This window comes from Linepithema humile, chromosome 3, assembly GCF_040581485.1.
Source record: "Linepithema humile isolate Giens D197 chromosome 3, Lhum_UNIL_v1.0, whole genome shotgun sequence".
NCBI lineage: Eukaryota > Metazoa > Arthropoda > Insecta > Hymenoptera > Formicidae > Linepithema > Linepithema humile.
The window spans coordinates 24,370,229-24,387,107 of NC_090130.1; the positions used below are offsets into that span (position 1 = coordinate 24,370,229).

Genomic DNA, 16,879 nt, shown 5'->3' on the forward strand with positions numbered 1-16,879 from the left:
GCGGAGCAACGTGCGATAGTTTAATTCGAACTTCGTACGAGACACTCGTATATGTCACGGCAATAACGCGGAAAACAACGGACCAATCTAAAACGATTGTCTAAAAGTTCGGTTAAACTCGCTATTAAACTTGTCTGGAAACTGTTAATTAATTCGAGGCTGCCGCCGCCGTTGCAGCCGCAATCGTTTCAAGGCCGTGTCTATCGTTAGACACGTTTATAAAAAGAAACGTAGGATGTGTTAAAAAAAAACTGTCTGTGGCCGAGGGTGAGACTGGAGACAGGCGTTGAAAAAAAGTCGCATAAAAAATTATATAAAAAACAGCGGCCATTATAGAACGCGGGATAATAATAAAGTAACTAATATTAACTTATATATTATATAAAAATACAGCAGACACGCTGCGAATAAGACCGCGTAATATTAGAGCAGTCCGGAAATAAAAATATTTAATTATTCGACTTAGATTCTCATCCTTAAAACGCCAGTTTTTCTAGTCAAATAAAAAGATAATGAAATCTATGTAAGTAGACCAAACATTTTTCTTCTATTTGTGTTCGCTTAAAGTCAATTTGAATATATAGAGGATATTAAAATTGATTAGATTATAAAATTAAAAGAAAACTTAAACACGTCACTTCATCGCAAATCTATCTGTGAGCAATTTAAGATGCGATTTATCGTTCCATGCAATAACCTCGTATGACAGAACGGTGAACAATACCGCGATTCCTTACCTAATCCTAGAACAATCCCTCGACCGAATGGCGTCGGCGATTCCGCGACGGAAGGTGGGAGGGGGGGGGGGGGAGTGAAGAGATGCACGCGATTCTCGAGGGTGAGAAGAGAGGCCCCTTTAGTCTCGGTCGGATGTGGCGACGGCTGAAGGAAGGGAAGGGTAGCTGGGAGCAAGAGCGGGTGGAAGGTGGAGAAACAGGAAGAGACGAAGGAGGTGGAGGCAGAGGAGAAAGCAGAGAGGAGGAAGAGAGAGAGAGAGAGAAAGAGAGAGAGAGGGCGGTCACTTGGCGATTAAGAACACGTACTAACCCTGCCTGGTTTTCCACCCCTGCAGCCTAGGATCAATACAACTTAGTTTCCCGTCTCAACCCTCGCCAACCCCATCCTGCCGCTCGTCTCACCCCCGGAGTAACCCTTTTGCGCCGCTACCACCACCGCCGTCGTCGTCACCGTTGCCGCCACCACCACCAGGCAATGTTCTTATGTCGCGAACCAGCACGGCGAAGCCGCGCTTCTTACGAAGCCGCGCTCCGGCAAAACCGACCTTTGAATCTGGCGGATGCAACGGGTGGTCCAAGATAAAGGGATTTAAATGTGGCGGAGAACGGGACCACGCCGAGAGAGAGCACGAGTCGCGCCGCCGCGACACGACGTGCTCGCACAAAGTGATTTAAGAACGTTTCAGCCGGTTTTATGCACCTACGTGCACCGCGCCGCGGACGTGCAGCGTCGTAATTAATAGCCGGCCGCTTTACAGAAGCGGGACGCGTTTACACTCATAAAAGAATAATCGACCACTTGTTACCGTAGTAATTAAATAATTATCTCTTCAGAGCTTACGCGCCAATTTTTTCTAAACACCCGAGTCGACCGAGTAATGTAAATAACGCGCAATAATCAGCCCCGATGCTTGTGATATAGATTATATTTTATCACAATTGTAGATATTCTTAGAAAAAAATATAAAATCTCTATAGTATAAATGAAGATGAAATAGAATAAAAAGATAAAATTCAATTATTCAGCTCTCCAGGTGGAAATGAATCACCGTTATGATCGCAAATTTCACCTAATTTTTTAAATAAAAAAAATCTTTTCTATTATAATTTTTCAAAATCGCGCATCTCTTACTTTGTAACTCATTATATTTCACACTATGATCCCGTATAATTTAATTCTTAGCATTAATGATCTAAATATACGTTCGGTTTCCATTATGAGCGAGAAAGTTGAGTAACCTGTCAGACGCGGGAAGAACTTGCGAGGTGCGAAATCAACCGGGAAGCTATGAAGTAGCATGAGTAATGGAACGCTGCGTGCAATCACGCGGATGGGCAGCCGCTCAGGTGCCTCGGCCGGTTTATTTATTTATACGCGATCCACCCAGTGTAGGACGCGCAACGCGAGGAAGTGTGAGGTCCGTAGGTGTGGAAGTCTTCTTACGATCGATAGAGGTTAGTCGCGCCCAGTTCCGCGGATGAAAGCACCCACCCCCCTTTTCTAGGCGCTGCTAGATGGTGGTAGTAAGCCCCAGTTGCCTCTTCCCGAGGCGGAAAGTCGCCTGACTCGATTCTTCGTCCTCTTCTTCATCTTCTTCTTATCCAACTTCCTGTCTCTCTGCACGCGCTGAAAACCCGCGACCGAGCTTACTTCGTTATATCGCAGAGAGATATGTCCTTGATCCTCTCTCATTTGCGTACCTCTCATACATATCGTTTGCCTTATCATCTTCTACCTACATTACTCCAATTCTATTATTCATTTTCTTTTGCATGTTTTTATAATTCCAAGGACGATTCTTCATTTTCTTATATTACTTAATCTCTTCTTGCCTTCACATTTCTCATTATAAGTATACCTTTCTTTATTATCTCCCGACTACACATTATCTCTGTGCTGCCAATTTCATCGTTTATTTTCTTTTCCGCGGCTTTGTTATCTCAGGTTTTACATTTGTATCGTCTAAGATATTTATCTCTCCCTCCTGTCCGATTACATCCCTCGTGCGCGTCGCTTCGTTTACTTTGGGCTCTCATTACGCCGGGTCTTCGTCTTCGTCCTCCGTTTACGCCCCCCCCCCTCCCCCTCCCTCCTCCCCCTAACCCCCTTAGCCGATTGTCCTCGCCACGTTCTCGCTCGCTCCGCCGCGTTTACTTCGCGCCGTTGTTGAAGCCAACCTCTTCGTTCTCCACTCGTGCTCTCCTCACACAGTCTGTCTTAGTCGTCCCCGCTCTTCGCTCTTTCATGCCTTTCGTCCAGGCCATCCTCCGTGACCGGAGGACTGTGATCGGCGCGCATGCGTCCGTACAATTTCTGTGAGAAACCGGCCCGATGCCTGCGGTAGAATCTCACGAGACGCGGCGTCTCCAGGCGAAGATATGCCACGATTCGCCGAACGTCATCAGGGACGAAAGTTAATTTCCCAAATTGCTCCATTTTCATCTCCTGCAAAATTTAAACCGCACGCCAGAATGGCGCTTCGCCTACTTTCAAGACTTTACGCTTGCCCATTATTTTCATTTATTTTAGCAGAGCGACGATGATTTTGGCATCCCACTTCCGCAATTACTTTAATAATATACGATGATTGTGATGTAAAAATCTTTCCATTGTAGCGCAGATATTTTACGAAATAAAAGTATTAGCCAATAATAAGCTATTGCGTTGAAAAGTAATATTTGTCACCGATTTCACTCGCATGAATGCTTTAGCAATTATGCACGGGAAGAAACTTTTAGATCCAGTATATACGGCACCATGGTAAACATAAAGCTTATTGACCGAACATATTATGCATTGACATAAGCTTATAGTTGTCCATTTATGAAGTAATTTACCTCGTTATATTTCCCGTTTTAACGCGAGTGCTATGTAAATCACTAAAATTTATCATCGTGTTTTTACAGTGATAAGTACGTGTGCTTTAAAAATCCGTAAAAGAATATTGCAGTATAGTGAAACTTATGCGGAATGAGTTTCCACCACGCGAACGGAATAAAACGATACGTAGATTCAAATCCACCGACGATGTTTCGAAAAGTTGCGCGGCGGACGTACGAAAGAGGATAACGAGTACTTCAAACTTTATATGTCCGATACTAAACCGATGTACGAAATTTCTAACACACTCGTCCACGATATTACCATACTTTACCACGCATGTATAATACTTCTAAATGCCAAAATAGCTATCTCCGAACTAAATGTGCGGGCACATTAATAACGTTACAAAAGCAATATTAAGAGCAGATATCTCTCACACTTCATATAACATTATGAATAAAAATATTAAATGAAGACGATTATTACTGCATTTTTATCGCATAAAATAGATTCGAATAGCACAGTTTAAGATTTTAAGCGATCGATAAAATTATCATGCATTTTGCTGATTATAAAATAAATCCCTCGAACTTTCTTGCGTCACAATGTATTATTACAACGCGCATTTGGCTATTTGCCAAAACGAAAAAGGTTACCAAGACGACTTTCTTACTTCGGGAGTCGACTCGACCCCGGTGTGTGTACGCACACCGACTTCGCTTATTGTCACCCGGGCATTTCGCCGAAGCTAGACGCTAAGTCGGCCATTTTAAGCGAGTCCCTCGATAGCTTTTCCTGGGGTACCTGGTGCCACCCCTCGGATGAGCTTCAGCCGGCAGCGTGGCAAGCCAACCCGGCAAAAGCGATTAATTACTTTGAGCAATTTGCTCACCAACTCCACTCAGCTCGTAGACCGACACTATTCTCATTTCTCTGTCCGGGCAGCTACCACCCTCCGTGTCCCCCCGTCTGCACCCCCCTCGCACCTCTACGTACGTGTCCGCGCACCAACACGCGCGCGTGACCGCGTGCATGTACGTACACAAAAACGCGCTCGCGCCAGTGTGTCGGTGCGTGGAAACGCATACACCGAACAGACAGGACACACGTGCGAACGCACGCAGACACCGTCGCGGCGACCACGTGTGTTACTGGTCATTCAACGAAGGTACAGAGTGACTTCCTGTAAAGCTATGTACATCCAACCGGGCATTCTCGTTCGAGTTGTCGAAGGGTAGCGCCGCCGTAGTCAACATCCACCGAACGCTATTTTCCGCCCGAGTACCGGCTGCCGCGTTACCGGCGGATCGATCATACCGCTCGCCTTCCGCGCCTCTTCGCGATCGCAGACTAGCAGGAAAAAGAAGGTCGCGTGCTTTCTCACCGCAACGTCACGCCGCTTGTTTGAACCCCTAGATGAATACGTTCGCGCGTAAAAGTAGGAAATCTACTTCTTTCCGAAAGTCGTGAGAGCGTTGAAACGTCTAATCGGAAAATCGCGGAAATTTTATAAGATTTCACAAGAAGCGAAGTATTAGATAAAGTAGAATACTTATTTCTTCTTATCGCACGTCATCGTAAAAAAAAACATAAACATATTTACGCGTTTATTGAAAATCCATGCCGTCGCAAGCAGAGTATGGAGCCTCCGCTGACTGATGGAAATTTTTGCACGCACGACTGAGACGAAATTATCGAGAGGCGTTCGGCTATACGAACCGTCGTATTACGGAATATTACGAATAGCTCGCTCTGACGCGCCAGTATAATTACGTTTTTATGCTAATGCGATTCTGCCGCTCCATAATAAAGGATTACCGTGCCGGTAGTTATTAACCAAAATTTGGTGTAAGCTGACGTAGATAATGTGCTGGCAATAATCGGCGTAACGCGGTACGCATCGGTTCCTCGAGAATCGCGCGACGACATTCATCGACGATCGATTTTCTTCCCTTATGTTAAAAGATGCGTCAGTTGTCAAATATTTTATTGAACAAAATTTTTATATTATTATATAATATATAAATCTTCTTCCGCAAAGAAACTCGTCACTGATGCAATTTTTTAATAAAGAACAATTTCTCAATGAAAATAATGGCTTTCTAAGCACATCCGTGATAACCGAGAGACATGGAAACATCGCGCGTTGACAAGCGCGCGATACGGAAGACGCGAGTTTCGGATCCACGGAGATATTAACGTAATGAGATTAATTAATAGAACAGAGTCGGGAGTTAATTTAGATGCGTGCGTGTGGGGGGACGGCCACAGGGTTACTCACATTTGGGATGTGCCGTCAGTGCCTCTTACAGGACGCTTCAAAATGAGCTTATGAACAACTAATGCTACGATTTCCTATGTATTAGGTATAGGACCGGTAATACTCGGCTAATTATCCGAGAACAGACATCATGCGCGTTCTCGAGAGCGAAAATCGTATTATCAACTCCAAGTTGCTTAAAGCTACCCATGCTGAACCATCGGTGGCGCAATCACGAAGAGCGCGAAGAATGCTAATCCGAGGTAGCTCGTGGACGTTACTTTTTCGGTACGGCAGACACACCACATAGGGGAAGCAGCCTCTTGTTTACGGATAAATGTCTTACTTCCCCTACTTCGCCGGTGGTCGCGGCCATCTTGTTACCCCGCCTTTCCTTTCGAACCCCCCTCGTATTCCCCCTGCGAACGTTAGACTGCCACCACCACCATCACTACCACCACGTAACCCTCGTAGTCCCTCGTCTTACCCTCTCTGGAAAATGTGGCTCCCCACACCATTCGCCCCACCCCCTTCATCCACCATTCTGACTTACCCCCTCCAGCAGAAGGAAGCATGGAAAGACGCCAAGATAGCTTGCAAAATTTCTCATTGTCGGAAGTTGGAAGAAATATCTTAATTACGTTCTCTCTCTGCTTTGTATATGCGTATTTGCGAGATATACATTTCTTGCATTATGTAAATTATTGAAATATACAATGTATAAGCAAAATTTATGTTTAAAGAACGGTCAAACTATTAATTGTTCGTTTAGCAAATGTCAGAACTGTGTAACTTGTTAGGTTGTTAGTTGTTGTCATTAATCCTACACTTTAAGATAGACTTACAGCTTTAAATCTCTACCGCGAAAAATTATTCGAACAGATAAAAGACTAAAAAAATTCCAAACAAACTATTTAGCGAACTCTAATCGATCATTTAAACATGACATGCCCAAGCACTCTCAGTCGTAGAAAACGACTGTATCCAATCCACCGACTTTATCGGTACAATATTCTTGTAATTACTATTCTTGTAATGGAAATGATGAATGAAAGTAAAACTTACCATTAGAATAGCGGGACAAGTCCTCCACGTGGCTGGAAACAAACGTTGAGATGCATCTCAGTGGTCATGTAACTCTGTAAATAAAACATTAAATACATTAGTAAAAGTTTAATAAAATAAAATACTCTACATTTTAATCTCTCACGGAAAGTTTAAGTAAACATTTATAAAATAAACAAAAATTGAAGGAATAATGAGCAAATGCTCTACGACTACAAGAGCTGGAAGATAAATGAATGAATGTCTTATACAAATATACGAAAAGCTTTTTTTTCTATCCATGTTACGTGGTCAATTTATATTATATAGAATATCATAAAATTTAATTTTAAATAATTTAATAAATTCTGCTACATTTTTCAAATAATTATTATAAATATTTTATATTATTCAGAAATCAACGAAAAATACATCTTTTAACTAACATAAGTTAATAAAACAGAATCATTTGGCTTACGTGTTATTTATTATCGTGTAAAAGTCGCTTATAATAATTACTTTTATATCAATTATATCGTCTCGAAATTTTATTTCAATATTTTTAAGTACATTTGCATACTATGATTATGTTGTAAGCGTCTGATTTAATTACACGGACTTTGGTAACGCTTGGTTACGCGAAGAACCGTTGCAAATAGTTTCTCAGCTAACCCACGTCAAGCGCATATTTGCATTTATTTGCGAGTGTAAGCATCTCGTTTACGTATGTAAAGGAAGAGTGGTGGAAAGACAGAGAAAGGGGAAGAGAAATAGCGGCTACAGGACACGGAGTCAGATTGGAAGGATTAGATGGATCTTTAATCGGAGAAACCCAATCTCTCCCGTCGGAGAATGGAATGTCCTCATTCCCATCAGCCCTTTCGCTCCCGAAGATACGCGGTATTCCGCCAATAAAGATAAGAATCTTCGATTACAGCAGATTTTCGCATCCCTTCTCTGTCACGCCGCTCTTTCTCTCTTTCTCTCTCGTCCCTCCCACTTTCCTTTTCTGTTCGACTTCAGAGGTATCTACCACAAATGGCTATGAAATTCCAGAAATCACTCTCCGCGCGTCGCATGTCTATATTACTTTTATCTTTTCGCTAATAAAACACGCTGATTTCAATTAGCGCACCTTTCATTATCATACAGGAATTCTTTCTCTCTAATTTTTAACAATAACATATTTTCTACATTCATAACAATTTAATTCGGAATTTAATTAGTATACTTAATAGAAATTGAAAAACTGCCGTTACTTTAATAATAATTTACAGTGAAATTTTTATTGAATTAATTAACTCTAGATATATAAATAAAATCTGTAAACACATAATTACAGATGTCTTTCAAAGATAAAAGAAATACAGAAAATTTATCGTATCGATTGCAATTATAAAATGCCGATGAAACAACATCGCTCGTTGAATCAACACATTCAATCGATATTGAGCACCACCCGGCCTTGCTCCGGGCAACTGGCATCTGTACGGAAAATCGAACCGTGGGGTGGGACGGGACGCGACTCAGGCCGCGGAAGGACGAGCAAGGATGTGTAAGGACGCGTTACTGCAGGTGAAGGAGAAGTAGGTAGAACGTGGTATTCTGGAGCCAACGACGATCAATACCCAACAGCCCGGCACGTACGAGTCTGTATAACTATACCAGTGTATTCGGTGTACACCGTAAGGGGGTAGTTGGTAGAAATAGGGGTGGAAACATCCCCAAGGAGCCGATAGTAGCCCATAGCGCTGCCAACCCACCCCATAGTTCTGGCCAATGGATGCCCACTGCGATCTCTAGGTCTGTGCTACGAATGAGGAGCTTTCTCTCTCTGCTCCTTCTATCTCTCCTCTCGCTATAGGTATATAGTATATACATAGGCGTACATATACATATGTACATATCTATCTATATTACAACTCCCGGGGCTTTTCGCCGTCTCCGTCTTCCTCTCTCTCTTTCTCTCTCTTATTCTCCCGTGCATCTCGAGTGTCTCTTAACATTTAAATGCGTCTACTCGTTTCCTCGATGGGAGGCGAAGGAACGCTTTTATAATGCACGAAGATGCGCTCCGTCTCGCTCGCATCGCGCACACTTCGTGGTCCTTTCCGGAGCGAGTCGCGCGACCATTGTCCCTTTGATGCACACGTTCTGAATCTTATGCACACCATTGAAGCAATTGTTAGCTTCTGCAACGAGGACAGATACAAAGAAAGTAAATTAATTCCGTAAGGAATAAAATGGCTGTGCACTTGAAAATATTATGTGTCTTAAAAAAGAGAAGTAGGAACAAAAAATAAAAATAACGTACACCGTATTACCACATTTCAAAGGATTAAACATCTCGCTTAATTTTTCCTTTAAAATTTCAATTTTTGAAACCAGCCGGATGGTAATTCTGCCGTGTCAAGATCTCTCTTCGTTCATAAATATAACATAATAAAGATAAAATAGAGCTATGGAGCGAAACGGAAAATTACGGAAAAGATGATGAAGAGGGTAGACGCGTCACATTTGAGCTCAAGTCTCTTTTCTAAATATAACTATCAGAGGGCTCGGTCCCTTATGAATAAAAGGTATTGCGCTACTTTTCTCCACGTAGCGTGCGTGCGTGCGTGCGTGCGTGCGTGCGTGCGTGCGTGCGTGAGTGCGTGCGTGCGTGGGTGAAGTCACGCAGGAAGATCTTCCGACCCCGACCTCCGACTTCCATCGTCCGCGTCCTACCTTTGACTTTATTACCAGAAGCCGCGAATGAATGGAAGGAGTATGATAAAGCGCGTTAAAAGAGGGTGGTGGGCCATCTCTGAGGGCGCGGAAGGGTGCGAGGTTGTCTAGCGTCGGGACGCGCGCTGCGCGGGATGGGTGCGGAGATGGCCGGAGAAGGGTTTCATTCATGAATGTGTTTTATTGTTTCAGGCACAACGCGACTGGCGAACAGAGGAGGCCGGATAATAGCGACGGGAGGAACCGGAAAGCATAAACCCACGCAAAAGTGGAGGCCACTTCAAGCGTTTTCTGCGGCGGTCGCGACCCTTCCGAAAATTATCCAGAACGACCTCGTAGCCGCCGCGGCCTTACCGCCGAAGAAATGACTCGGCTTCATGCGGGAAAAAAAATGTTTCCGCAACAATGGGACGCGCGAGCGGCGCAAAAGTATACTTTCCCCGAGCAAACTGTGAAAATAAACTTGCAAGATTAGGTTGCCGACCTCTTCGCAGAAAGCAATATAAACATGCATTTCTGAACAATTTTTATCAAAAAATATCTAGAAGAATACATTTCGAAAATATCTAACAAGAGCAACCAAAGAAAAAAATTTTCACAGAAATCTATTTACGCTAAAATCAAAAACAAGTTCGATGTAGTATGAAACACGTGTATGAAAATTAATTACTTGCACAAATGCATAAAAATATTGACACCGATATGTAGAGATGAAAAATACTGATATAAATATTTCATCACTTTTAAACATTATTAAATTTTCGAAATTTTTAGTCAATTGGGAAGAATTTGAGAACATAAATTAGTGCGAAAAATGAATAATGCTCTCTTCACAAGAAATATCTATGAACATATCTATCAAGCTTCGGAATTTCACCAAGAAAGAAAGAAATTTAATTTCCAACAATGGCATCTTTTTTGACGTGTAATAATTGTAATAGTATGGACTAAAAATACTTTTAGTACAGTGCTGTAACTTTAATATTATTTGAACATGTTCAGCAAGAGGAAAAATTTTTGCCGACGGGGAAACTTTTAACTTAATTTCCTTACCAGCTTTTATCTCTCTCGCAGTGGAAAACTTTAATAAGCGCAATGAGAATGTTCACTAAAAGAAACTTTCATTATCTTAAAATGATCGGTATGCGTATGCATACTGTGTAAAGAAAAAGATGATATTATGGCTTCCACTTTTATTCCGCAGTTCTCGATTTTTATTCTCATCTCGGCGCGCTTGTTTTTATCATTAACTTATTTATAAACATCATTTTGATAGAGTCCTCAGAAAATGCGAAAAAATCCTCCCTGATATGGACACTTTCAAATATATCCTGCGATTATAATTGCAATTTCGGCTTCAAAATTAATTAAAATTTATAAAGATTGATAAATGATGATGTGAGTGGGATGTGAGTCGTACGAAACACATGATTATTTAAATCCAATTTTCTATTATGTTACGATAATGGCTCATAACGTCTTGAAACGAAAGCAAGTTAGGATTGCTCCATTTTCCAAGTGTACGCCACGCCATTGAACAAGTTATGGGCCTGTAACTCTTAAGGTACTGCCACGCCCCAATGCAACGACCTTAACTTCCGGTATTACCTACATGAAACGCTTTAAACCCCTCGCTGCAGTGCACCCTTCTCCTTCTCCCGACCCTCCGCGTCTAGGGTTGACCAAAGTTCAAACCCTTTCAACGGACAGAACTTTTCCCGTTTCAAAAACTCGACTGTCGTACAGTCACTAAAGAAAATATGCGAATCCGTTCAACTGAATTCTTGTATTAACGCGTGTGGTTTTGGTTGCATGCGGGTTTTTGGAAGTATGCACAGATTAACTTTTATGTAATTTCACCAAGTTGTCAGGATATGCGAACGAAATTTAACATACGACATATGATATGATAAACCTATGCGAATCCAAATTGAAATACGCGTATTACGAATTAATGTTATCGCTTACGTAGCAGTTCAAATTATTCACTTCATTGCAAAATAACTGAAATCTCCCATGCGATACAATTTAATCGTTCACACACACTCGCTGTAACTTTAGTTAACCTAAACGATATTTCATCGTCGAGATCCACAAAATCAGTAAAGAATTCAAATTGTATAAATTTTTAAACTTTGAAAAGCTCGGTAATTTATTTCATTAACAAACGTAATTGAATCGCTAATTGACAATTTTAACTTTTTTCGCTAATTATTCTCCGAGCCATATTCTAACAAAGCGCACGATACATGTACTTAGGATTTATAAAGAAGCTAAAACTCTGTTTATCTGTATTCCAAAAACGAGCAGTCGAAAAAAGGAAGCACACGCGAGAACGACGCGTTAAAATATAAATATCAGCCTCCGCGTTAATCGCGTATCTCAAAATTCTCTCGGAATCAACATGCATATATTCAAATTAACGCGAGTCGCGTAAGTGAGCGCGCGAAGGACTCCGGAGCCTTAATCTGTTTTAGCGGGGGCGTCAGTAAAAAACCGGCAGACGGCAGAGGGCAGAGGGCAGAGGGAGTCGCGCGCTTTTTCCAAGACAGGAGGAAGAAACAGCCTCGAGCTCCCAATTAGCGTTCTTACCCCTGCCCACGTCTCGACGGCCGCGAGGCAAACGCGCCGGGCTTCAGAACGGCGTCGGGATGCAAGAGAACGAGATAAACCGCGCGATAAAACGGTACACGCTCTCGCATCACCCACACTCGCCTCGGCTACCTTCCGTTTTTTTCTCTGTTTTTTGCTCATTCTAGCTTCACGCGCGCACACGCCACCGGAAGGGTGTTAAAGTAGAAACGGCGGAGAAACACGGCCAAGAAGAGTTCATATCCCGCGTAGCATCCCGTTGACTTAGGTGACTCTTTCTCTCTTATTTTCTCTTTCTCTCGAGATTTAAATGTGTAAATAATACGGTGGACAAGAGTCTTTAAAATATTTTTTTAAATTTACACATTTCGCGAAAGGTTCTGGTAAAAAAATCATCCGACTCGTAAAAAAACTTAATTAAAGTCATACATAACTTATGACTATTTCTCTACTGCTCTTTTTCTTGCTAAATCCTTTTCTGGCATTGAATACCTCGCAAGTTTATTCTTCCTTCATCTATATATTTTTTAAAGCATTTGAAATTAAGTTTTCCTTAAAAATATTGAGATGTCGAATATTTTAGCTATAAACAATTGACAATCTAAAGAATTTTACGAAATATATTTCAAAATAACAATATTTTGTCATTCATTTTATTAAATAGGCATATCGTTATGACGGAATTTTAAGTTGAAAATTGATCATCAATACATTTCAAATTGAATGCTAAAATGTTATAAAAAATTTATATCATCGTTGAAATATATATAAAATTCAAAATTCGTATGTTACGTAAAATTTATATCATACATATACATGTCAAAAAATATAATATTACGAGTTGTATTGTTTAGTTAAAACCTTCAAAAAATTGTAGGAAATACAAAAACAGAATGTTAAAAATTCTACCCGAATCTGTCCATTTACGATTAATTAAAGTTTATTGTGAAATTTATTTAAAATAAAATAACAATATTAAATTTAATAGATACATTTTAACATCGCTATTTAAATCGAGACGCTTCCGCAAAACAACCATTAAAGTACTCTCTCTTGCTCTCTCTTCGGTACGACCGCCAAGTGTCGCTAATAACTTTAACTCGCTAATAAAAAATTCCACCAACACTATGCAAACTCATAATTTACATTTCCGTGCCGAAAGGACGAAAATTCGCGAAGACGAAGGGGGTTGAGAGTCACCGGACACGGGTAGCTCGCTATTTTCAGGCTTTTACGAGAAATTCACGCCGCCGAGATAACGCGAAGGAATTGTCCTCGGACTCGGCGTGGCGCGCGGATGTAGTACGGTCAAACGCTTTCCGTCTGGCACTACTAGAGGTATCTCTCCTTTTTTTTCTCGCCTTTTCTTTCACGCCGGCGGCTGTTAAACACGCGCAACTGAGAAACGCACGACAGTCGGCACTACCGCGGCAGCTACCACGCGCTAATTATTTAATTATTTATTTACCGGCTTCATTTCACCGGATTATTATATCCGCGGCTGCCCAAGTTTCATTCTTCATCGCGGCCTATTAGCGCGCGCGCTCTACCTTCGTGGCTCCTGCAGACGACTAATTGTTTACAAAGCGGCTCTCTCCACTGCTCGGCGTTTACGTACTAATCGTGCCCGTGCACATTTTAAACGAGTTTAATTTCACTCCTTTGGCTTTGGGGACTGCGCTGTTTACATTATGCGATGGAATTATTACTTTTGAGAATTTTTAATCATCGCTAGCTACCTTTGTTAATTACGAATGCCGTCAATGTTAAACAGTATCTGCGACTGTGTGTATGAACAATATATTTAAAATTACTGCAAAAAATAATCTTCAGGAAAATATTTATAAATTATCGTGACAATTATAAAATTAGAAATAAATATAAAATTGTAATGAAGAACATACGAAAAAGATAATAGAATTTTAACTTTGCAAAAACTCGAACTGCTATTTCATTAACGTAACTTTACTGGGATAAAGTTTTATAAAACCAAACAATGTACAAATATAATTTACAGAATCCTTTAAAATGTAGAAATATATTTTAATGCACATTGCTTGAATTTTGTTTCAGCGCGCATGAACAAGCGAGAGTTGCTCATAAGCTTCACAGATAATCGTGTATGCATGCGTATTATTTTGAGAGTGTTACAAATCAAGTTTTTGAACAAGAATATTAATAAACAAATAGAAATTTGTGTGATATAACGATTTAGCAAGATTTTTGTCTTATGCTTTTAACTAGATGAGCAGTAACATATATATAATTCTTGACTCAATATCTCATGTAAAAAACTTGTAGAAAATATCGCGAATAACTGCATCATTTCAAACATTAGAATAAGCCAATAGAAAACACTCGCCGTGTGTATAAACTGATATTTAGTTGGACATAATGCATTTACAACTGATTATACGTCATTATAATCCTCTATAATAATATGGCATCACTAATAACATAAATTACTCCATTTCTGATTAATATAACAAATATTTATTTGTTTATGAATCATAAATCCGTTTTATACTATAATACATCCATATTTATCAAAATAGATGTCAATAGCGTATCGTTACCGTCACTCTATGTCAACTGTCGATTAAATTATTACTTCTATTATGTCATATATATCTCAAAGCTAAACTACCGTATGATCAAAAAAATAAAATTTTTCATTTTTGCTTTGTTGCACGATAAAATTCACTTATCTCTTGTAAAGTGTAAAATATTGATATTGTCTTCAGCTTTAAGCTTAAATTGAAAATAAATGGTAACCAATTACTTTTAGTTTTTGTTCAATATTGTTCTAAAAAAATATATAAAATTAAAACTTTAAAAGAATATTTATTTTACAAGAAATTTCCTTTTTATATTTTGTGACTGAAACAAAACTTTATCAAATATATACACAAAACATTATGTTTTCAATAAATTATTTGTGCTTTCTGTTATACAAAAATAAGTAAATGTAACGCACACGGTAGCATAGCTCTGAGATATATAACTTCAAATTTACATATTATTGTACATAAATGCACAAACTTGTTATACAGGGTGATTCAAAATAACCTGATGTCCTTGCAATGCCATATTCTTGAGCGAATTCTGAGACGATTTTTCCTTTTACAAAATTTTGTCCGAAGCTTAGTTTTCGAGTCCGATACAACGGACAGGCAGGGACGAAGCAATGCGTCATGAGACGATAGTAAACACTTGACAGTCTCATTATACGTTGCGCGTCCCTGCCTGCCCGTTGTACCGAACTCGTAAGTTGCTATCTATTTTCAATTATAACTCGAAAACTAAGCTTCGGACAAAATTTTGTAAAAGGAAAAATTATCTCAGAATTCGCTCAAGAATATGGCATTACAAGAACATCAGGTTATTTTGAATCACCCTGTATACACGAGCAATGAACAAACGCTTCAAAATATATATCTGATTGAATAAATAAACAAATTTCTGCATGGTTCAGGAGGGGTGTGACAATAAAATAATCTTTCTTTCATACATCCTATAGAACAAAATCTGCGCTCCATTCTCCTACTTCCTGTTTCATCTCGTTCAATAATCGTCACTGGTCCAGCAGCTGAAACAACATCTGCTGGACCGGTTGGTCATCTCGATGTCCGGTCTCGAATTGAATCTACGATATTCTTTTGCCCGTGCAACGCGAACCGGTCACTCTACTCGCGATGGATCCATCAAGATGCTGCACGCGCTACGAAGCGCAGACTAGTTCGTCCGTTGCAGCACCGAACGCGTTTGACCAGCCCTTAATTCCGGTAATGGGCGAGGACTGGTTTCGAAAAGTCGCATCTTTGCGAGGGATTCATCCCTCATCGGTTTTTGCGGCAAGCCCTAGTTACGAGATCAGTGAGCATCGCGACGTTGAGCAGGACGGGATTCGATTCGCGATGGCAAGTGAAAATTTTGGTAATTATGTAACATTTCAAGCATCGCGCTAAGCATACAGAGTGCTACAGCAGAGTGCTTACGAGTTTAGAGTGGATTTTTTCTTGAATTGCTAATCCGTGTACTCTGTGGAACTGCATATAATAAATAAATGCCGGAAATTCTGCTGTAGACTTATCGTGTGACTTCATTGGAACGAGATGACATTTAAAAAAATTATCTAAATTAAATCTTGCTTCGAAGAAAGGATTGAATGAAAGTCAAGGATTGTGCAATTGATATCAGTTAAAAGTGTAATTGTTATCTCAATAACTCAAATATCACTATAGTTAATAAAGGCTGTTATTAAACAATTATTGTTAAATCCTATGAATTATATGTGTTAAATCTCAATTAAATAAATATAAATTACCGACCGATTCTTCGAACAGTTCAAAGAGCAGAAACCAGAAACTTACTCCCCAGTTGCGTAGGTGGCTGTAGCAAAGCGTCAGACTTCTACGATCAATAATTAACCCTCCCTGTGTGCCGAAACAGTTCGCAAAATGGCTCCACACGCCATCTCTGAGAAAAGCGCTGGACGAGTTGCATGATTCGCTTTGTTTAATCAACAAATGCGTTTCCTTCCAAAAGTTCATGTCAAAGTAGATTGTTATTTTCCGTCGTAAAGATATCAGTCGAGTTATTTCTGTCTCTCAAGGTTGCTCCCAATAAGAAACAATTCAAAAAGACTGAACACTAAGATGTATTTAATGAAATAATTGCACGACAAAGAAGGAC

The 16,879-nt window shown here is 40.2% G+C and overlaps 1 long non-coding RNA gene across 1 annotated transcript in view; it reads left to right on the forward strand.

Moving 5' to 3' along the window:
• LOC136998417 (uncharacterized) overlaps positions 1 to 15,656 on the forward strand; it is a 25,912-nt gene extending 10,256 nt beyond the window's left edge. The window contains exon 2 of the long non-coding RNA XR_010888987.1: positions 9,785 to 15,656. This is a non-coding gene — a long non-coding RNA (uncharacterized lncRNA). The remainder of the gene's footprint in view (positions 1 to 9,784) is intronic.
• Positions 15,657 to 16,879: the final 1,223 nt, after the last annotated feature.